This window comes from Pogona vitticeps, chromosome 2, assembly GCF_051106095.1.
Source record: "Pogona vitticeps strain Pit_001003342236 chromosome 2, PviZW2.1, whole genome shotgun sequence".
NCBI lineage: Eukaryota > Metazoa > Chordata > Lepidosauria > Squamata > Agamidae > Pogona > Pogona vitticeps.
This window is the reverse complement of record NC_135784.1, coordinates 216,212,812-216,236,755: the sequence shown is the minus strand read 5'-3', so window position 1 is coordinate 216,236,755 and position 23,944 is coordinate 216,212,812. Positions and strand designations below refer to the sequence as shown.

At 40.7% G+C, this 23,944-nt stretch overlaps 1 long non-coding RNA gene across 1 annotated transcript; it reads right to left on the bottom strand.

The window, feature by feature from the left end:
• Positions 1-354: 354 nt before the first annotated feature.
• On the bottom strand, positions 355-23,202 carry LOC144586549 (uncharacterized). The gene is made up of 2 exons (XR_013541425.1): positions 23,047-23,202; positions 355-8,713 (listed from the first exon to the last, which is right to left on the bottom strand). It is a non-coding gene; the product is annotated as an uncharacterized LOC144586549 (long non-coding RNA).
• Between the last annotated feature and the right edge of the window lie 742 nt (positions 23,203-23,944).

The following is a 23,944-nucleotide window of genomic DNA, read 5'->3' as shown; positions in this document are numbered from 1 at the left end:
AAGTTAATTGGACAAATGGAAATGACATTCTCTAGCAGCAAGACATTTCTCGTTAGGTCTGCAGTGAATCCTGTGAACTAATAATTCCATTTGTTTTAAAGGCTGTTTTGCCTGTTTTGTTGGATGACCCTTTTTATATTATGAGAAGGCATTATTTATTTATTTTTTTAAAAAAACTTTTAATTTTATATCAGCTACTTTAATTTATTCTTTGATATATACTAGTGGGACCAGACACAGTCTGTATTTTTCATTTGTTATATGCACTCAGCTTGAAAATGTACTAATTGCAGCCATCTCTTTGTTTGTTTCATGTGGTGATGTATTGAGCCTGATCAACCATATTTTAATGAAAGCCTATGAGAGTTTAATTTTCCAGGATTCTCCTAATCATAACATTACATTTTTAAAAATCTTTCCTCGGGTCCTCCAGATTAGCATATCTCAACGGATAGGAATGTACATGCTGTAGCTCTAAATATGACTCTAGTTCTCCTTAGTCTAACAGGATGAGTCAGCCTTCCTAATGTGTTATTAACTCCCATCATCACTAGCCCCATGGTTCTGGGTGATCAGAACCTTAGTTACATCCATTTGGAGAATGCTAGAATGCAGAAGACTGATAGAAGTTGCCATTTTGAACAAATTAAGGTGTGTAAATGCCACCCACTTTGGTTGGGCCCACTTTATTTGTCTTAAATATCATGACAGATTTGCTTTGAGCTCATTGGTAGCCCACTGCTTTGATCTGTATCTGAATATTTGAAAGTATTTGTATGTATTTGTATATATCCAAAAAGTAAAAAACAAACAAGCAAACAAAAAAAAAAGAAAAGAAAATAAAGGCCTGTCTGACTTGAAATGGGGGAATACAACTCAGTGCCTTCAATTGCTGCTGGACCTCCAGTATACTGTACAAACAAAACTCAATCCCCAACCCCAGATTTTTTTTGTGGGAAGCTGGCAAATTAGTGGAAGTGGACTTCTGTCTATTTCAATTTTCTCTGTGTGTGTGTTTGTCTATACATTCGGCAGACTCTGTAACCCTGGAGGGTCTTAACCTATGCTTTAAAAGATTAAAAGTCCCTAAAACAAAGGAATGGACCTTCGGGTTTTGTGAACTTAATTTACTGTGGGGTAATGATGTGAAAAGCCATCTATGAAACTATGAGGACAATTCAAGAGCAGCAGGCTAGTCCTTGCAAGTAAGGTAAAGAAAATGACAATTCCTTATCTTCGCCCATGAGAGCAAGACAAGCAGCGGTTGCCATGCTCAGAAAGTAGGCATGCTTTCAGTTACCAAATCCACCCCATCCTGGCTAATCAGGACTCAGGACTCCTGCTGGGCATTTCCCCAGCTGAAAAAGCACCCACGATGAGAACATGGGGCATGGCTTCTGAGAGAAGAGGCATGTGGGGCCCCCCATGTGTAAATAATCAATATATAGTCAGAGAGATACGGGATTTGGGGGATAGGAGTCCTAACACATCAGTTTTCAGGGCACAGATACTACTGGCACCAGTCTAGCTGATGTTAAAAATGGGCAGAACAATGGTACAAGTTAGTGGCACCTCATTTCAGTCCCACTGTTTTCATTTCTAAGGTTCTTCATCCAATCTACTAAAGCTAACTTGGGGCAGCAGCCTTCCCAGCCTCTCTCTGAAATTGCCGCACAGCTGCTTACCCTGCCTGCTTGGATACAGTCTGTGGCCCAAGCAACTAGGGAAGTGAAATGCTGAGGCATATTGGGAGTGTCGGATGCTCCTTCCAAGCAAATGAGAATGTGTTCAAAATAACTTCAAATAAACCCCTAAACTCTACATGAACATGTTTTTTTGTGTTTTTTTTTTCCTGAGTAAATCAGAAAAGTTTGGGGGTGAGGTGGATACATATGGTGGATTGAGGCTACACAAGCCCAGGCTTCCAATTTCCCTGAAGCAATTTATCAGTGATTATATTTTAATTGATCCCCACAGTATAAGCCAATTTAGGCTGATATCAGCTAGGCTAGATCATTTGAAAATCCTTTGAAGTGGAGAGAACTTGTTTTTGCATCTTCTCCTTCTCTGTGCATTAGTTACTAAATGAAAATAGATAACCAGCACCCCGTCTGCTTCCCTAACTGACAATGAATTCCCTAGATTTCCTCTAATGGCTTCTAAATATAAGGTATTCATTAATGGTATCTTATTACAAATCCTTTTTTTGAAAAAAAAAACACACAACACATCTCATTGTTCACAGCCTAGATCCACCTCAGTTGCTAAAATTTGAGAGCTGTTTACAAAAGGCAGAAATGATATTCTGATATTAAAGCAGAATTAAAGCAGAAGAATGAAGCCCATTAACAAAATGTTTGAACTTGCTGCTGTATATTTTGGTCTGCATTTTCTGCACAAGAGAAGACAAAAGCTTGTAATAGAGCTGGTCTGGGACAAAATGGCACCCTCCTCCATTTCATATACAGAAGCAGACAGTATTCATAATAGAAACTTCCTTCAGCATTGGCAACAGGGTGAGGTCCTTCACCAGGTCTGAGGGGAGAAGGCTAGTTTAAGGGCTGCCAGACCAGCTGTGTGGAGCACATGGCTTTGCCCTTCAATAGAGAGGAATGGTTGAAGGGTTCCAGATGAACATGAAGGAGAACTGGCAGTGCTACCGTATCATCAGTTGCTTCATTCTGCCTTATCATAGCACAGAAGAAAGAGGATTTTTCATGTTGACATTAGTATTAGTGTTGAAAAAGGAGAAGCAGCATACAACAGCAGTCCAAAAATACAGAGAACTCCAGTGAGGAATCATCATAGGCATCCTTCAGTCTCGAGAGACTATGGTGACATGCTCTGAATCGAGGAGTGTCCTCTCCAGAGCATGAAGCCCGGGTAAGGTAATATGGAGGATAGGCTGTTACCCAAGCAGCAGATCCCCCCTCTCCACATTGCTGAAATGGTCCAATGGAAAGGCAAGAGCCAATACAACTGGTTCCAGCAATGTCGCAGGAGTTGGCAGAACAACACGAGCTGCCTTCGGGACTCCAGTTCTGGATTTTGCCTCTAGGTTAACTCCTGAAGCCTTTTCCATGAGTGGATATAGCCACAAGGCAGTGGAGGTTTGAAATCGGAGTTTTCCTTCTCCTCGATGGGCTGCCTTCCATGGCTGACGAGCCCCACCTACCCGGCAGGCACTTGTAGACATTATAGAATATATTATTACCAATAATTATACCACCATCACCACCACTGGACATGGATGTTTCATTTAGCTATCATCTGTCATAGCCATTGAGAAGCACATCTCTCATTCATATAACCAATCATGTTTTTAAATATATTGTTGGAAACCAATTGGTGTGTCTCTTTTAAATGCAAAATCAGTTTTGGAAAGACATTCTCACTCCCCCTTGGGATCCTGCCATGGGCAGAAAGGATCAAGCTTCCTTTCTCCATTCTTCACAGCCCCTAGGTTTCACAGGCTTTTCCATGGGTGCTGTCCCTAACCAAAGAACATAACTAACAAGTGCATGTATTTATTGTGTGCCTACAATCAATGTAACATTTCATTTGGCCCTCAGTAGTAAAATGTAAACCACATCAAGCAAGGAACCCAGAAAATGCAATTAAATATCCAAAATGGAAGTGTGCAGTACATTGACAAATATAGGACAAAATCTTTTTAGTTACACCTGCAACTTTAACACAAGTGGCACAACTGTTGGGGGTGAAATGTCACACGTTACAAGGTCAGTGTAAATGTTAGCTGTTGCACAGGGAGTTACGCAACTCCGAAAGCAACACGTAACTTTTACTGTACATGGACCTCATAATGTGCAACAATTGTACACCAATTGCTTTATGTGGCCATAAAATTACAATAGGGTTTGCACCATAATTTGATTGAAGTTGCTATTCCCCACTAGAGTGCCTACTTTTCATTCTGAATGCTTCAGGTTCAATCCTTGGCATTTCCAGTTAGAGCCAGAAAAATGTTGCACTTGTGATCCTAGAGAGCTGCTACCAACCACTGCCAACAAGATTGAGCTAGATGGATTAGTGATCTGACCCAGTATAAGGTCACTTCCTATTTTCCATCATATAACGGAGGTTCAGTGCAGCCAGAGGATTGTCTTTTTGAGGGGAGGGGGTTGGGCAGGGATCAGTAACTGGCAATTGTTGCCCAAACCTGAGTCATGAAAGCTACCATCTCCTCTTGCCAGCTTACAAATTCAGAAGTAGGAAGGATGGAGGATCAGCTGTGGTCATGACATCTGGCAGCAATCCATGGAAAAGGGTAGCTTGCTCCTCTCCAAGTTGTCCTCAGTGTGGGCCTTTGATATAGTTGCCAATCTCAGGTGGAGGGAAATATGCATACCTACATCCCCAGAGAACAAAGTGTTCCTTCCTTCCTTCCTTCCTTCCTTCCTTCCTTCCTTCCTTCCTTCCTTCCTTCCTTCCTTCCTTCCTTCCTTCCTTCCTTCCTTCCTTCCTTCCTTCCTTCCTTCCTTCCTTCCTCTATAACTCCCAGAATCTGGGAAATGTAGTTAAAAAAGAGAGAGGAACTTTTCCAAGTCCTGTGATAGTTTACCTAGAGTGTGTTGTGACCGCAACAAGAATAAGTCAGTCTGTGTTTTATATGTTCACAGGAGGTCTTCAATTCAGACAGAGAAGGCAAGATTTGGCTGGCATATTTCACTGGCTGCAATAATCATTGTATCATTAATAATTTATGTGGCATTTCCATTTTAAAGAGGAAAAGATTATGATTGATTATGATTATGTAATTTTTGTTTTTGTTTTTTCTGAAGATGCTCATTCATACTTGCAATGTATCGTTCCTTCCTTCAATCTAATATGGCTCAGGGTTTGAAAACTATTGCTGGGATTCTGATGAAATTTTGAACTAGACCAAAGTCATCCTTACAGCCATTGTTTAAGCCAAGCTGGACCTCAATAAGGTATCCAAAATATTTCAGGCAATGAACTTAGCATACCTCTGTTGTCTAAATCTCCATGTTCTATAGCTGCTTTTATCTCTGTAAAAACAAAAGCATATGTGTGTGCCATAACTCCAAGACTGTGAATCCAAGAATCCTGAAACCTAAGGGTTGTTTTTTTAATCGCCTAATTCAATCACTAGGTGGCAGACCTCAGGCTGCTGAGGATAAAGAGGTCTTCTGGAAAACACTCTTCAAGAGTTTCCTCAAAAGTAGTAAGTTTAGTCAAAATGTGTGCTCCTGGGTTTAGTGAGCAGTGAGGATAAGCCACAGTCTTAAATTCTGATCTTTTCACAACAATGGAAGTCTTATTTGTGTGGATGAAAAATAAGTAATGAAAACCGAGGGGAAAAAGACCAAGTGTACTCAATGTTTTTATAATTTTGATTGAATGTGCCTGGCATTTTTTAATAATAAAAATGATGATGATGATGATGATGATGATGATGATGATGATGATGATGATGATGATGATGATGTGTTATCAAGTCAGTTCTGACTTATGGTGACCCTTTTCAGGGATTTCTAAACAGAGAATACTCAGAAAGTGTTTACTTTTCCCTTCTTCTGTGGCCACTCTAAGACTGTACAACTTGCCCAAGGTCACACAAAATGGCTGTACTCACTGGAGGCACAGTGGGGAATTGAATATAGCTATGCAAGTTCTAGTATCAACTGCAGGGTAAATTGCAGTGTAGTCACACCCTCAACATTACTTACTTTTGAGAAGATATTATAGGATTGCCCCCTTAACTGACTTCTTAGAAAGAAAGTAACTTTATGTCAAAGGCAGGAAGTTTTCTGCTTAGGTCTTCAGCGCCATTTCTGAATACAAACCCAGTTGATTTCTTGGAAAAGCTATGTTGATTCAACAGTTGGATATCCTGCAGCTGTTGAATGGTTTGAGTGGTAGGAAGATGATAGACACTTGTACTTTGAAAAACAACAACAACCCTCAAAGCCTCAAACAGATCCAAAAGTGATACAGAATAAGCTGAACAGATAAATGTGAAGTGAGTGGAATCAAACTTTTTTTAAAAAAAATATTTTTTAAAAAAATTAATTAAAGAAACATAAAATACAACAAAGCAGTGTAAAACCCATGAAAGTAAGATGACTTAAAGTCGTGCCTGTTAAAAAATATACAGCAAATATCCAAGTGGCCAACTACAAAGATACATAAGAGTTACACAGATTTTTTAAAAAATATATATATCAAAACAGGAGCTAAATATGAAAAACTGTATTAATGAATTCTATTATTCAAAATAAATATCTCAGTGGAAAATATAAGTAGCTATAACTTAATAGCTTAATCTATCTCTAGCTGCTAATACAACAGGCAGATATCCCTGTTGAGAATTGTGGAGGATAATGCCTATGTAGATATTGTGCTCTGTGAAGTCTCTAGTTCACAGTTTTGTGAACCAGATGTTGGTTTCTTCAAACCATTGGGGGCTTCTGCTTGTATAAGAGGCTAGTGAAGACCCCTTTCCACAAACAGCAAGAAAAGAGGAATCACAGACAATGTGGACAAACACAGCAAAAGAAAAGAGGATTTGGGCCAATTTGGTGCCTTTTTACCATAGGACAAGCAATTCTGAATGTTGTGAGAGAATGGCGTGAGGGAGCAGGCCGGGTAGGTGGGGCTCATCAGCCTTGGGAGGCAGCCCATCTAAGAGAAGGACAATTTCAAACCTCCACTGCCTTGTGGCTATATCCACTAATGGAAAAGGCTTCAGGAGTTAACCTCGAGGCAAAATCCAGAGCCAGAGTCCCGGAGGTAGTTCGTGTCATTCTGGCAACTCCTGCGATGTCGCTGGAACCAGTTGTATTGGCTCTTGCCTTTCCATTGGACTATTCCAGTGACATGGAGAGGGGGGATTTGCTGCTTGGGTAACAGCCTATCCTCCATATTATTTTACCCAGGCTTCGTGCCCTGGAGAGGACACTCTCCAAGTCCTCCGTACAGGGCACGTTACCATAGTCTCTCAAGACTGAAGGATGCTATTCCAGGAGAGAATGGGGATGTCTACCACTGAGATGCTCCCCAGAATGTCCACTCCTGCTCAGAAAGTGTGCAAAACTCATGTTTATGGTTTATTTCACTAAGTAGAGAGCACTGGCATCACTGAGTTCTTTGCACTGTGGCTATAGAAACCATCACCATTCGTTGTTACTCTATTGGTCCAAACTGATATCTAATAGTTAAATGGCTTGTACCATACCATTGCCAGAGTCTCCAGCACTGGTTTCATAGCTTTATTATCTGCAAGTGAATTTCTGACGTATGCCTGATGCATGCCCCACAACTTTACTTATTAAGAGTAACGTCTGTATGTGCCATAAGGTGTATCAGAAGAAAATAGTGTTGAGGGGGAAAAGAAGAGGCAATTGCAATCAGCAAACAACAGAGAAGTAGTAATTGCATATTCATGGTTAGACAATGCTATTACAGATTCTGGCAGTTGTAAATCATGGTAACAGAAGAGAAAATTTTGTGCTTCTACTTGAGAAACAGCAATGCATTTTAATGATGGGAGAGAATCTACTGTGAATTACTGAGTTTTTACCAATTAGCTGGCAATAAAACAAAGACAATAAAAAGTATCAAGAGCCATCTATCACTACATGAATTTTGTTTGTTCAGTTGACAAATATAATTTGGTTTTCATTATTTATGATAATGCAACACAGAGTGGTAAATGCTCCGAAACGTAGTTTGGAAAAGTAGATCGGGCAAAAGTGGTTATCCCTCTTTAGGTGACTTGAGTATGGGACCAGAAGGTTGAGGTGGAAAGGATGTGTGGTACCTAGAGGGAGCCTGAAGCCAACATAAGGTTGCACCTAATGTTGTACCTTCAGAGTTTATGAAGGAGATGAAGATTGGAGTGTGTGTTAGGGCAGCTGTTGAGCAAAATGGAAACATTGAAAAGAGAGGAGGGGAAGAGGGAAAGGGTAAGGAAGCAAAGATGTGAGGCCAGAGCTTCTTGTTTATTTCTCAAAATGATAAGTAAGGGATTAATCCCTTAATTTGATCAGAAGTGGGCAAACTGAATCTGCCAATGGTGCAGCAGTGGTGAAAGGGCTCTCATCCAGCTCCTGTACACTTAACTTCCAAGTGAGATTGGGAGTTCCCCTCCAAAACATTTGTGCTATGCTTACAAGTCAAATCATGTGCTTAGGAGGTTTCCAGGAGTGTAATTTCACAAGCAGTTAAGGTGTGCACCTTGCTTTTTTTAAAAAAACGAGAAACCCATTTTTAATTCAAAATGAAGTGTGGCAGGAGCATGAACTTCAATTTGAAGGCCAGAAAGGGTCTTCTTCCACAGTCATCAATGAAGGTAAGTCAGTATTGGTGATGGAAAGTGCAATGGCATGGGGTAATATCCAGGGGTAGATATGCATTGTGAGTTGCCCACCCTTGCTCTAGATATATGGTGAGCGAAAACATGACTCATCTGGCTATTTCCAGATGGTGTATGAAACTATACCATCTCTTTCTGACTAACCTCATTATTCTCAAACTAGCAAATCAGAATCACAAGATAATATGGCTTAAAACTTCTTTGTATTAGACCCAATGGAATTATATGGCTGAGTTCTTCTTCTTCTTCTTCTTCTTCTTCTTCTTCTTCTTCTTCTTCTTCTTCTTCTTCTTCTTCTTCTTCTTCTTCTTCTTCTTCTTCTTCTTCTTCTTCTTCTTCTTCATGATGTGGCACCTATATAATTATTTATGGTGTTATAGGAAAAATCAGAGAAACCGGCAGATAACAAGAGAGGCTGTGATCGGACATGTCTGGAGTCATGGGTAACAAACTGTGCTATATCTTTCTGCACCCTTCTGATCCCACCCTTCTGTTATAGGCCCAACATGAGTAAACCTTTTGAATTAATGGGGCCTCCATACATGTTAGCTTATCATTCAGCAATTGATTCAATGAGTCTACTTTTAGTAGGAACTAGGAATAAGATATTGACAATAAAAATAACAGTTGTGATCTGAATATAAAAATATGTAGTAAGTTGAGACCCTCATAGTCCTAAAATCAACAGGGAACAGTTGGCATAGTTAAAATTATTTCTAAGCTAGGGGTGTGATGAGTATTTGCAAAATGTCTCATCCTCGGTGATTCTCCCAGTCTTACTATACTTTGATTACCTTTCAAGTCATCCATCTGCATCAGTGAGGCTTCCCATCTCCTCCAGAGATGGGCATGAACCACTGGCTCCTTTGGATGAACAACTGCTCAGCCCTTCTCAGCCCTGCCTTTTCCAGCAAGTGTCCACTCAGAGGTTGTGCCTCAGCTTCCTTGCCATGTCTCCTCGGGGCACTGCCTCTGAGTGGCCACCTGCCAGAAGTGGGCTGGGAAGTGCTGAATACCTGTTTGTCTGAAGGATGAACTGGCATGAACCAGTGAATCGGCATTTGTGCCCATCTCTAAATGGTCCTCATGAAAACAGTATCCCAGTATCATTTTCCTTTCGAATACTTCCCATTGCTTTTTGCATATTGTTCCATGCAGGAAACCAACAAATCTTGCAGCTTAATGACCTTTTTGGTGATCCTGCATAAGAAAGGTGCCATTCTGTGCAGGAACTGTAACAATCCTGCACTGCTTGGCATTTCTCTTACAAAAAATAGTACACAACACTTTCAGGAAATTTCCTGAGATTTCCTCTGAGTTTTCCCAGGGGAACGCTAGGGGAAAAATTACAGAGAAATCTCACTGTGAGAAGAAAATAGTGTTTCTTTTCTTAGCTTCTCTCTAAGAGCCAGAGTATAAGTGATCCAAACCTCTACTCTATGCTCAGGAAGTTAAAAAGGTCATTGTTTTTCAGATAGTAAGTAGCACTAGTGAAATCACTCCAGGAAGAATGAACCACAGATGTAATACAGTCACCGGGAAGGACTAACTTGCATGTGTGACCAATTTGTCTCTCAGATATAGCTGAACTTTACTTATACGAATCATCAATGCTTATAGGATGCATTATTGTCCAGCCACTTTCCATCTGGCCAAGGAGAGCACCTCTACATTACTGAATTGTATCGGTTTAATATTCATGGATCTATCTTACAGAATCCTGGGGTTTGTAATTTGGGGAGATGATTGAAATTCTGTGTTGGAGAACTCTATGGATCCCTTCTGAACTACAGCAGAGAATTCTAACACACCTAACTACAGACCCTGGAATTTCACAGGATGGAGCCATAACCTTTAAAGTAGCAGTTGAACTGGTATAATGGTGTAATGTAGATAACCCTCTTCCTGCCTCCCATCCACGAACCCTGACATGCTGAAGCATTTTCCTTGTGTGTCACATGAATGGGCTGCCTCTTAAACATGTCTATGTTGCTTAGATACTTATTTTCCCAACAGTCCGTTGCACAGCTTCTCCCAGAGAATCAGAAAAGACATTAGTTGGCAGACAACACTTAGCAGAACAGAAAGTATCACGGCACCTAAGAAGGAGGGGATGAAGAGGCTTCTGTGATAGGTTTGAAAGAATTGGAGAAACTCCACGGACTGATGGTGGCCCTTGATCTGTTTTATCAAATTCTGCCAGAGTTGCCCTATGTTGCCTGTGGCATACATTTGCATGGCAGTAACTGGCAAATTGCTTGCAAAGAAATTCAAGAAAGAAAAAGGCGAAGTCTCACAACTATTTCTATTATTACTCAGCATATACAGAACTTGCAAGAGAGAGCAGAGAAGGCAACTAAATCAAACACTTAGCTGGAGAGCAGACACAGAAAGCAAACAACAACAAAAAAGGAATCCAATTACTTTATGTTTGTTTTGTTAAATGGTTTTTCCCCACAGAAGAGTGAGTGGAAAGGGAGGGGAAAACCCTATTTTTAACTTGTTTTCCTCTTTGCTACACTGCTGGGAGTAGACACTACCATATGACTAACTGTACATTGCTGCTGATCCTTCTGCTAATGCTAATTAACCTCCTGGTACAAATATCAACAGCACACAGCCTGGGCTTTGACTGCATATGATTTCCCCCCCCCTCTCTGGGAGGGAGAACAAACCCTCCTTTTAATCAGCCATCATTACTCTTCTTTCTGCTTAAGCTGAAAAACAGGCGATCACTTCCCCCCAATGATAAATTGGACTCCTGGCTTTTCGAGCTGTGTTCCAAGGAGTTCCCTTGAGGCTTATCAGGGGTGTCAGGAAGGAAAATCTATAATGGCAGACAACCTTCCTCAAAAGAAAAGATAGCAAGGAGGCCTTGTCATCAATGTGCTTCTGCAACACACAGCCAGGCAAGGAGAGCCTTGGGTTATGGTTCTGAGGGTGGCAGTCACCCTTCATGCAGAGCTTGGAAATAATGAGTTACAGGTCACTTAGTTAGCTGTAAAGAGTTACTTTCTCAAGTCACAAGAATGTGCAGAAGTTACATTTCAAAAACACTATATTGAGCAGGAACAAAGCCTGGTGCTGTTAATCCTCACAGTTTTTATCAAGAGTGATCAAAATGGACCTCTCAATGCATCAAGACAACCTGTCCAAAAAGTTGTCAAATGTTTTTGCTCCTACACAAGAGAAAGAGGAGCACTAGCCTAACAAAAACAAAGCACACTTCTCTGCAGAAGCCTCTTATTTTTTGCACAACCTTGTAATTTCCTCTTTTTTGCTTTTAAAAACCCTCTTTTTTGCAAAATAGAAGTTTTTAATGCAAAAACAAATGAGTTGGTTGGGGGGTTGGCAGTCAGAATGCAAAGATTTTCCGACTATTCCCCAAGTGCATCAAACATTTCACAGGCTGGTCTCTAAATGCAAAAAATAATAAAATAAAATAAAATAAAATAAAAAGGCAGAAAAATGCACCAAAACTCATAATCATAGCCATGAGAATGAAACCTTGACAATTTTTTATCCTTATCTACAATAATACTAATGAGTGACGTGATGGCGCTGCGGGCTAAACCGCAGAAGCCTTTGTGTGCTGCAGGGTCAGAAGACCAGCATTCGTAAGATTGAATCCATGCGACGGAGTGAGCGCCCGTTGCTTTGTCCCAGCTCCTCGCCAACCTAGCAGTTCGAAAGCATGTAAGTGCGAGTAGATAAATAGGTACCACCTCGGTGGGAATGGAAACAGCGTTCCAGGTCTAAGTTGCGCTGGCCACGTGACAATGGAAACTGTCTTCAGACAAATGCTGGCTCTATGGCTTGGAAACGGGGATGAACACTGCCCCCTAGAGTCGAACACGACTGACTAAAATGTCAAGGGGAACTTTTACCTTACAATAATGCTATAAAGATTTACATTCTTAGGTCTAAACAAGTAGAATTTCCAGTTACCCTTAAAAATTGCTTTTTTTCCACTGTGAAAACAAAGAGTTTTCAATGTGTTTGTAGAGCCATTTTGGACAAGAATTTTTCATGTTTTACGCCATTGTGTTATCAATATTAAGAGGACTTTGGACAATGAACAGTAATGGGAAATATGTGAGCTATGTTTTGGATTACTTTAATGCAATGGCTGAAATCCAATACTAAGTTGCAATTAGAGTAGGCTATTTATTTATTTATTTATTTATTTATTTATTTATTTATTTATTTATTTATTTGATTGATTGATTGATTGATTGATTGATTGATTGATTGATTGATTTATACCCCACCTATCTGGACTACCAGTCCACTCTAGGCTAATTGAAGCAGTGAAAATTTGGTGAGTTCAGCTCCTCTGTACTGTCCACTGATTTAATATACCTCCTCTACTTATGACTTACCATTGGATTTCAGCCAGAGAGTTACTTTTTAACACTTTTAAAAAAGTTTGAAAACAGCTAAAATCAGCCTAAATAATGGTCTTTGATGACAACTTACAGGAAGTAGCTTTCCAGATATTGTTGGACTGCAGTTATTGTTAGCCATAGACAACATCACACACACTTGTTTGTTTTTGCTGGTTTAAACTGTGTATACTTGATGAGACACTTTAATGAGGAATTTCCAATCCTTGTGAGATTCTATGCCCCCAGGTGAAAGAAAAACAAGGAGTGCTTTTCTTACCACCCATCCCCACAAAGGTCTCTATAATTTTCACAAAATGTCTGATATCCTTTTCCTGTTAGAAGCAAAGCACCCACCCACCCCACACATGCACACCCACACACACACACACACACACACACACACACCCCACACACAGAGAGAGCACATGATAATGGCTGATTGGGGGGGGGGAGAGAGATACAAATGCTGTCTCCAGCACTTCTTATCCTTAGAAGTCCATGCAACACAACAGTGAACATCAGCATTTTGTGCAAGTTACCTTTTTTGCATCTAAACTTTGTGCAATTTGTATCAAATTTTTTTGCAAGAAAAATCTGTCGTGTTCTCATGCTCTTGTTGAGACTGCCACAACATCTATCACCTGCTCACAAGGCAAGAAAGAAACAATAATTTTGCAAGTCTTCATTCCTGCCTGCGAGAATAAGAAATCTTAAAGAAATCTTAAAGATGTATTCATCTCTAGGGTGCTTCATTGTTTTGTTGTCTTCACCTGTAAACAGATGCTCAGCATTCTTCAGCAATTGCAACTCTCTTGGGGAAGGTTGTTGCAACCTAGGGTTGTTAACCTCTCAATGAAGCAAAACGGGGGGGGGGGGGGGAAGAAGCCTCAGAGCCCTTATAGTGGCTTCTGTGTCTGATGTCTACTACATTAGCTTGTGGCAGGAGTGCTGCAGTGCTCCCAAAACAGAGATCTAAAACTCACTTCTTTATTTCCACCATCTGTCACCACCCTTTGGTTGGCGACTCTTGCCTATTCTTGGAAGTTGAGGGGGAGTGTAAAGACAGACATAAAGAAAGAATTATAATAGAAAGAAATCAAGAAAGAACATGATTTGGGCAACATCTTACTGTCATTGTCTGACAAATGTAATCACAATGATTTCAACATATTGAGCATCATACAGAGGAGGGGATCTGTTCTCGATCATCCCAAAGTGTAGGGCACGTAATAATGGCCTCAAGCTACAGGAAACCAGATTTAGGATGAATATCAGGAAAAAAAACTTCTTAACTGTTAGACCAGCATGACAATCGAACCAGTTACCTTGAGCGTGGTCCAATCCTGGAGGCATTCAAGTGAAAATTAAAGAGCCATCTGTTACATCTGCTTTGATTCGGATTCCTGCATTGAGCAAAGGGCCTTATATGCCCCTTCCAATTCAATTATCCTATCCCTATCCCCTCCCATCATATCCTATTCTATTGAGGCATGAGACATGACTGTGAATATTTGTGTAATCTGATTTTTTGCAGACTCTGGTATGAGCTGATTTGAGGTATATTTCCTGAACTAATGTGTTAATCACAGTTTATTTACATGTGGGGTGTTGCACCTTCCAAACATCCCAACACAGTTCAGGGCTCAAAAGCAGTATCAAAATGCAATGCATTGAAATACAATGCATTTAAAAAGCATTATAAATGCATACTTTAAAACAAAATTTCATTTGCCCATAGGTGGCCTGTTGTCTAAACAATGGGAGGATCAGCCTATAATTTCATAGTCAGACATCTTCCACATTTGGATGTGATCTGCCCTTGAAAATATGTGACATATACTGGAAATAGATTGATCAGTCCATCCCTAGATAGTAGCTTATTACCTAATAGCTGATACTTCCTATTAGGTTTAATTCTCACACTCATTGCCAAACAATCCATGGTTTTCCATTCAATAATATCCAAGCATGAATCTCTTCTTAGCTGTATTGATATGCAACACAGTCATCGCTTTTGGATCACTCCATATGTTTTCTGCTGTGGAAGTCTTTCAATTTCAAGACCTCTAATTTTCTTTAAATCATGATTTCTTTTTTTTTTTAATTGTGTATATTTAGACCAGGATTCAGCAAACTACTATCACTTGGTAGGGACAAAAAAATAATTTTTGTGCTTTCAGGATTCTTGCAAATATTGTCCATTTTTATCCTTTAACAATCAATGGCCCAAATCCTGTTGCTTATCACATAAACCACATGAAAATAGGCCCACTGAATCCATGGAGGTTTAGTAACTCAACTCCTCTGTAAGTTGCATTGATTCAAATAGGCCAATACTACCTGCGGCTTACTATACTATACTAAAATAAATTGCAATTTGAATCAATGAAACTTATAGAGGAGTTGACTTACCAAGTTCCCATTGATTCAATGAGCCTACTCTAGTGCAACTTGCTAAGTGATAAGATTTCAGCCCTTGCAATGTAAATCAATTACAAAATATGCAATTTGTGACATTTCTAGTGTGTTTCAGAGAATAAAATTTTCCTGATATGCAGTTATAAGAAGTGCATAAATAAATATGCAAATTATGGAAAACATATATGAATTTCCAAACAGGAATTTAAAAAACAAAATCTCACAATCTGATACAAACAGGATAGGGCACGAATGCAGGTTGCATCTAGAGAAATACAACATACAGATATAAAGTTTTTCCACATAGAATTAGTTCTATCAGTGGAACCAGGTAGTGGGTATTTTCCAAGCAGATTAAGAGGGTGCACTGAGGCAGTGGGGTGAGGAAATTGTCTTCTCCAAATTCTACTGGCAGAGCTGCTTCGTTAAGAAAAACTATTCCACTGGACTTTGCTCATGCAGGAGATGTGGGCCATGGATTGCCAGGTTTTTCCATCAGATCAAGGCAAATAGATATACTCGCCATCATAAATTAGAGGATAGTTTAAAACCTCATGAATCTGGCTTCTGTAATGCAATTGCCGACAAATTCTCATTAATTACCTCATACACTGGTTCTCTGAACAAAACCTAATTACTTGAGTTTGGGGAGAGATGAATTTAACCCCACTGGATCAAATGACTAATTAAACTATTTAAGTTTTATTAATATTTCTACTGTAAAATGTTTATCTGGTTCATTTCCAGTTGCACACTGAATCAAGTGATTAACATGTGATTAACATGGAAATGCCTACTCTCAGCTTCTTAACCTGTGGCAATTAGCTGCAGAAAGTTACGCCACTGGTGTCACAGTGTTGGCATGACTAATAGGATTCTGGCCATTTATGTTATGTTAGGAGTTTAAATTGTCTGTAATACTTCTAACTCTTGCTGTCATTTATTGTGGGTGTGGACTTGGGCTTTTTTTGTTAATTGTTTGATTAATTATCTGTTATTTTCCATTTCCTCATTTGAACTGTGTTGGTGTATCTAAGATTTTTTTTTTAATGTAAGCTTTTGAGTTACAGACAAATGAGGAAACTGAGAACAGAGGGAGGGGTGTCTGTGCCAAGGAACTCAGTTCTATTTATAAAGAGGGCATTTCCCCCTACATATGGGACACTCATTATCTACTAACAGTACAGCAATATTGTATGAATTAATGATGGATGCACTTACTGCTGGAAATTTCAGGCCCACTTTAAGCAATTTGCTGGTTATTTCAAATACAATAACTAAGTGGGATGGAAACAGCTGTTCCCACCATTTACCAAAATAGTACAGTCTGTGTTTAAAGAAAACAACCAAGATTGTTCCAATGAAATGTTGAGCATCTCTATATGGAAATGACATTTTCAGCCTTTATGTTCTTCTCCAAAGTAGGCAGTTATTCATAGCCTGCTCTCCTGGCTGAAACTTAAAATCAGAACAGCATCCAACCTATTTTTTTAGCTAACAGTTTCTTAGTATTTGCTAGTTTTTGGTTATACTATATATAGCGGCAACCCTGCATTTCTTCAGAGAGTCTCTGAGGACCATGGGTTTTTTGAAATACCCCTTCTGCACTCAGAGGAAACCTGCATCCCTTGTCCTCCTAATATTGGGATCCAGATGTTAGAGACAGCAAAAGGAATCAAAGGCTGGAACTACGTGTCTGCAATAATCTGCCGTCTAAGTATTTACTGTGAGTTAGCTGCAAACAAGCACAAGCATACTTGCAACACAAGTCCTGTTTTAATGTGATTCCTCGTTAAAGCAAATGAGTGGATTTGCATTAAGTAACCAAATGGATCGAGCCTCAGGAGTCTCAAAGGCAAACTTTCAACAATTTGCCGACTTCGGAGGGGGGAAGGGGGGTCTTGCACCCCAGCCTGAATTTATTTATTATTTTAATGCACCCAGAGAGATGGAATGCTGTGCAGCAGCATGCACATGGAAGCTGAGTTATACACATGCCTGGGAACGTGGGCCAAAATGACACACACAGCAGCCCAGCTCTTGTGGGCTTCCTGAAGCCTTCTTTCTGAAAGGGGCTTCTGAAAGGTGTCAAAGCTGGATGGAAGCCCTACTACAGTTTTTTAAAATGACAGTAGGGCTTGTGTCATGTGCAGCAAAAGGAGTTGCTGCAAATTCCACCTGGTCTTTCCAGAGTGTGTAGTTTCTGCCAAAAAGGCCTGATGGGGGAATTCCCTGGACTTACTAGAAGAACATGATCAGAAGATTTTCCCTATCTCTGATGTGATCCTCAAATGGGGAAAAGGTAAAGGTAAAGGTTCCTCTTGACAATTTTTGTCCAGTTCTGTTTGACTCTAGGGGCGGTGCTCATCCCCGTTTCCAAGCCATAGAGCCAGCGTTTGTCCGAAGACAATCTTTCGTGGTCACATGGCCAGTGCGACTTAGACATGGAACGCTGTTACCTTCCCACCGAGGTGGTCCCTATTTATCTACTTGCATTTGCATGCTTTCGAATCGCTAGGTTGGCGGGAGCTGGGAGAAGCGACGGGAGCTCACTCCGTCGCGTGGATTCGATCTTACGACTGCTGGTCTTCTGACCCTGCAGCACAGGCTTCTGCGGTTTAGCCCACAGCGCCACCATGTCCCCCAAATGGGGAAAGAGGCATGCTAATTAGAGCTGGCATGGTTAATTTCTCTTCCATTGGAACCAATAGGAAGTAGATTTTCATGGGGGAGATGGAAAAGGAGGAAATAAGCCAGCCAGTGAAGAGTGCTCCTTCTCTCTCCCCCCCCCCCCCGTCTGAATCACCCGGGGCTTTGGATAAGAGATTCCTCTGCCTTTGAATCTTTCTGCCTCCACCAGTTCTTTAAGTCTGCATTTTTCCAAAGGATTTGAAATATTTGAAAGGGATTTGAACAGGATGTATTCTCAGATCATCATACAAAATAATAATTATGATGGGATAGGTGAAGCTTACTGTGTTCCAGCTGTTTGGCTAAAAGGCTGAAAAAGGAAGACCTCTAGCTACCTATTCCGTGTGTGTGTGTGTGTGTGTGTGTGTGTGTGTGTGTGTGTGTGTGTGTGTGTGTGTGTGTGTGTGTGTGTGTGTGTGTGTGTGTGTGTGATAAATAAAACAACAAGGAATGTGTAGACTCTCCCAGAAGGTGCAGTGTAACCCATTGTGAAAACTGACATTTCAAGAAAAAAAACTAGGTCCCAAGACGCAGAAGAGTAAAAATCTGCAAAAGTAAAGATTACATGAGAGGGAAAAAATGAACTTAAAGTATCTGCATATGAGTGTGGATTAATGTGACTCTAGGCCGGAGTCTCCTTGTCCCGAGCAACATTGCACCACCTTTCTTTATTCCCAGGAAGTAAATCTTCCCTTTATCCTTTGGCAGGCCAGTCAGCGCACATTTTGCACCTCAGGAAAGGGTACAATCCAAATTTTTAAGAACATTTTAAAGGCCCTGGTTTTTACAGGTCCCCAGATGTGTCTCAAATGCTAGCATAAGACTGGAGATAGGATACCTAGAAGTAGAAGCCTGGATGAGCATATTCTCTATACACACATGGTTAAAGGCCTATTTTATTCCACAAGGGCTGCTTCCCCTGATATTCACTGATAACCTCCAAGCGAACTGGGACTTATCTGTTTAGAGCTATATGATGAAAACTGGTGTCCATCCCCATGCCCTTTTATGATATGGATTACACCAGGCCAAAAACAAAAGAACAAAACACAACAAACTGTTAAGCAGAGAATTGAGGATATTGAGCACCAATCAATGCTTTCCAGCCTACAAAACACTATGGCAAGGGCCTATATTTAAAATGTTATAGAACCAGCTAATGATCTAACATCACTGGAAGTAAAAGGGTTTAGGAGAGTTTTTACTCTGGGAAGGTGTGCTGCCCTCCCCTCTGCTATGCTTGAAGGGAAGTACAAGAATGTCCCAGTTGCTGAGAGGCTGTTCTGGCTCCCTTGTGAGGTTGAGTCCATGGAACACAAGTTTTTCCACTGCCCACATTATGCAGTAGCACAAAATCAGATTATTACCCCATTGATTGAAAACATCCCTGGCCGATCAGAGAACACTAGACTTGAGTACCTCCTCTCGGACAGGGATACTAAGTTATCATACAAGGTGGCTGGGTTCTGACAAGCGATTCTCCATACTTGACTCTGGTATTGGTATGGAGGGTTTTGAATCGCTTGTATATTTGTTTGTTTGTTTTATGTCTATGTTTGATGTTTTTACGTATTACAGAGATTTTGTGGATCTGGGTTGTCTACTTATCCATATGATAGGTCTAAGGATTGTAAATAAAGAATAATTGGTTGTCCTTTGGCACATGATGTGACCATAGCATCTTATCAGGGTACACTCTGGGCCTGGAGCCACTGAAAGTATTCAACATTGTAGCCTGTCCATAGTGTTCCATTGTCTTCCAACCCAACCAGAGCCTTCTTGCCACAGCAGCAATGTATCTGCCTCTTTTTGGCTCATCCCATTGTGCAAAAGTCCAGGCTGGAAAGAATCCTCAGCCCTTTTTGCCAACAGGAAACAGCCAATTGTGTCCTTGATGAAACAAACCAAAGATTTCCCAGATGCTATCCCATTGGCAGGCCTTTCCACAGGTCAGCATTCCATTCTATAGGCCAATTATTTGCAGGCCAGTTCAGTCCACATGTCTTCATGCTTTTTTTCCCAGCGTGCCCTTATACCTAAATTTTGGGCCTAACTAACAGTGTGGACTGTAAGATCCCCTGGACTGCAAAGAGGACAAGCCTACCCATTCTGAGGGAAATCAACCCTGGGTGCTCTCTGGAAGGACAGATCCTGAAGCTGAGGCTCCAATACTTTGGCCATCTCATGAGAAGAAAAAACTCTGTGGAAAAGACCCTGACGTTGAGAAAGTGTGAAGACAGAAGGGGACGACAGAGGATGAGATATTTGGACAGTGTCATCGAAGTGACTAGCATGAATTTGACCAAACTCCGGGGGGCAGTGGAAGACAGGAGGGCCTGGCGTGCTCTGGTCCATGGGGTCATGAAGAGTCGGACACGACTAAACGACTAAACAAAACAGTGCAGACATGGGAAAGGCCTCCTCACTGGCTGCTCCCAGCTTTTGGAGTGTGCCGCCCTGAGAAGCCAGTTTGGCCCCCTTCCTCTTGTCCTTCCATCATCAGGCAAAGACTTCCATTTTCATGAAGGCTTTTAAACAAAAAGTAAACTAAAACTAAATTTAATAGAGATTTTAAAATATTTTTAAAACATTTTAAAATGATTTTTAAACTTTGTTTACTGGCAAATGTTTAATTGTTTTAAAACAGTTTTTTAAAAGTATTTTTTAAAAATTGTAATCATTGTATAGTTTTAATTGTTCTGAGCTGCCTTTGGTCCCCTACGGGGAGAAAGGTGGTTTGTAAAACAAGAACAAGAACAAGAGCAAGAACAAGAACAACAAGAACAAGAACAAGAACAAGAACAAGAACAAGAACAAGAACAAGAACAAGAACAACAACAACAACAACAACAACAACAACAACAACAACAACAACAACAACAACAACAACAACAACAACAACAACAACAACAACAACAACATTAGAACTGCAGAGCTGGACGGGACTCTATGGGTCACCCAGTCCAGACCCTGTCAAGGAGACTCCAAAACCTCTGGCTTTGCAGCTAGATCTTAAACCTCTGAGCTATCTAGCAGTTCATAAATAAACAAATATATGATATGATATTACATTGCACTTAAAGAGACCAGTGATTCCAATTTACAAAGATAAAGAAATGCAACTGAGATTGGTGGGAAAACTCTAATTTTCCCCTTAAATAGTTTTAATGCAGTTGAAACAGAACTATTTTCAAGGAGGTCATTGCTACATGCAGAGATTTTGGATTATACATCCTCAAGTTGTTAAGCTTTTCCCCTTTCGGAAAATATTTACTGTACTGTGTTACAACCTACATTAATGTGATGAATGGATCTTCCCTAAGGGGAAAAATAAAATTAAACCAGAGAAAGACCAAATCAAATTATATTGCATTTTGCACAATCCACCAGCAGGATTTCTGTCTTCCACCTCAGTTCCCTTTGCTTTGGCAACCCTTACATTTGATATAATAGATATTTTATTTTAACTGAAATATATAAAACAAAGAAACTGAATAACAGGAGTGAAAGCTTTATATCAGATGCCACATCCAGTGGTCAAAAGGAACATCCATCTTTGATTTTACTCGGATAGGGAGACTGGAGCTAGAAACTGTGTAGGCATCCTTCAGTCTCGAGAGACTATGGTAACATGCTCTGAATAGAGGTCTTGGAATAACGTCTAGTGTGGCTGAGAAGGCCAATTCAAGAGTGGCAAACTGTCCGCTGTCCACTCCCTGATTTTGTTGGTTTTGGGACTGCTTCTTTGCATTGGCCTGCTGAACAAGGACCTCTTCAAATTGGGAAAGGCCATGCTGCACCGCTTGCCTCCAGGCTGAATGCTCAGATGTCAATGTTTAACATCTGTTGAGGTAAATTCCTAAGGCCTTCAGATCCTGCTTGCAGATATGCTTATATCGAAGCTGTGCTCTCCCTCTGGAGTGCTTTCCCTGCACTAATTCTTCATACAGGGGATCTTTCGGAATCCGACCATCAGCCATTCTCACAACATGCCCGAGCCACCGTAGACATCATTATTTCAGTAATGTAAACATGCTAAAAATTCCAGCTCATTCTAGGACTACTCTATTTGGAACTTTGTCCTGCCAGCTGATATAAAAATGTTTTGGAGACAACACATATGTAACATGTTTAGCTTCCACTCCTGCCATGCACAAAGAATCCAGGACTCACTGCAGTACAGGAGTGTGCTCAGGACACAGGCTCTATAGACCTGGATCTTGGTATATGCTGTCAGCTTCTTATTAAGCCATCCTCTCTTTGTGGGTCTAGAGAACATGGTAGCTGCTTTGCCAATGTGTTTATCCAGCTTGACGTCTAGAGAGAGGGTGTCAGAGATTCTTGTGTAGAGATGGTAATAGAGGGAGCTAGAAAAAATACTTGATAAATTCCTTCGCATAGATGTCAGCTGACTTGAAGTGTAAAGCACCTCAATGAGGAAAGCTAAAGTCTGCAAGATACTTCACCTCCAGCTGACAATGAGACAAATGTATCGCTGTAATTTTCCCAAAATGTTTATACAGTTCTTTCCCTTTGTGAGGGAAAGGAGATGCACATTCAGCAAGCACAGAAATACTGGCTGACTGCTGAGAAAGGCGGTCAAGGGGACCATCTAGTAGTTCAAACGGAGACAACCCTCATTTTGAGCAGATCATGTAATTCACAAAATTTCATGTAGAACTTTGTGCAAAAGATGGACAATTTTGGCAAAAAAGAGAGAAGTGTGTACTGTTGTGCAAATACCATTCTTGCCAATCTCAGAATTCTGTCAAGAGCTTAGGAAATTCTATTGTACACTGGTGCCTCGACTTAAGAACTTAATCCATTCTGGAATTGTGTTCGTAGGTCAAAATGCTCGTAAGTCGAAACACCATTTCCTATTGAAATGCATGGGAACGGGATTAATCTGTTCCAGCATTTAAAAAAAAAAACCAAAAAAGCACACAGAGAGCCCTATCGGAAGCCACTAGGGCTTTAAAAAAAAAACAACCACCCAAAATAAACAGAGCAAGTCCCGAAGGCTGGAAAAACAAACAAACAAAAAATAAACATCAAGCAATCCCCACACTCGGACTGAAAAAAAAATCACCAAAAACAAACAACAACACAGCACTGAAACATAACTACCCTCACCCAAAACCCACCCTGCAAAACCCACCCAAGATGTTTCTAAAAAGCAAAAAGTAGCACCTTATGAAGCAGACCGAAGCCTCCTCCGATGGCACTCACTCCCAGGCAGATGGCCTGTCCTTTATATATGCGGATTACATACTTGTTCCTTGACACCCGCCTCTAAGAAATGATTGCAGTTCTTGAAACACTGTCATCCAAAACACTGTCATCCAAAGAAACAAATTTTCCAAACTCTGAAAAAATTGTTATATGGTACCTAGCCCTCAATTTTGACCAAAATTCCGGGAGGCAAGTGGAAGACAGGAGGGCCTGGCATGCTCTGGTCCACGGGGTCATGAAGAGTTGGACACGACTTAACGACTAAACATCATCATCAACAACAAAAAGCCCTCAGTATCTTCCATATAGTACATGAACTCAGATGAAATTGCCTTTACATGGCTTGGAAAAGAACGTAGCATAGCAGGTCCTGAACTGTAGCGGAACTCAGTGGGTGCTGGGGAGGTTTGAGGAAGGAGGCTGGAAGCTGGAAGCTGGGGAGTGAAATGCAAGAAGTACTGTACTGTAAGCATAATGGGAAGTTTTAAGGGTGATGTGCTCCCAACAATAGGTGGAGCCATGTCCTGAGCCGAGGCATTCAGCTATGGTGATGCTCTGTTCTGGAGTTTCCAGCATGATAGAGTTGTTTGGTCCATAGTCTGTTCTGCCCTGGCTCCATCTCTGAAGTAACCTGGCCCCAAACCAGGGCACACCTAAATATTCTGCCCAATCCAGAGGTTGCACAGTAGGGACCAAAGCTTCTTTTCTTATTATCTACTGACCTGTTGCAAGCTCTGAGTGAGGGCCAGCCCTAACTATTTTGCTGTCTGAGACAAAGAACAAAACAATACCCCACTCCATCCTGTTCCAGGTATTGAACCTGACCAAACTCATGGTTGATGAAACAGTCTTCCAC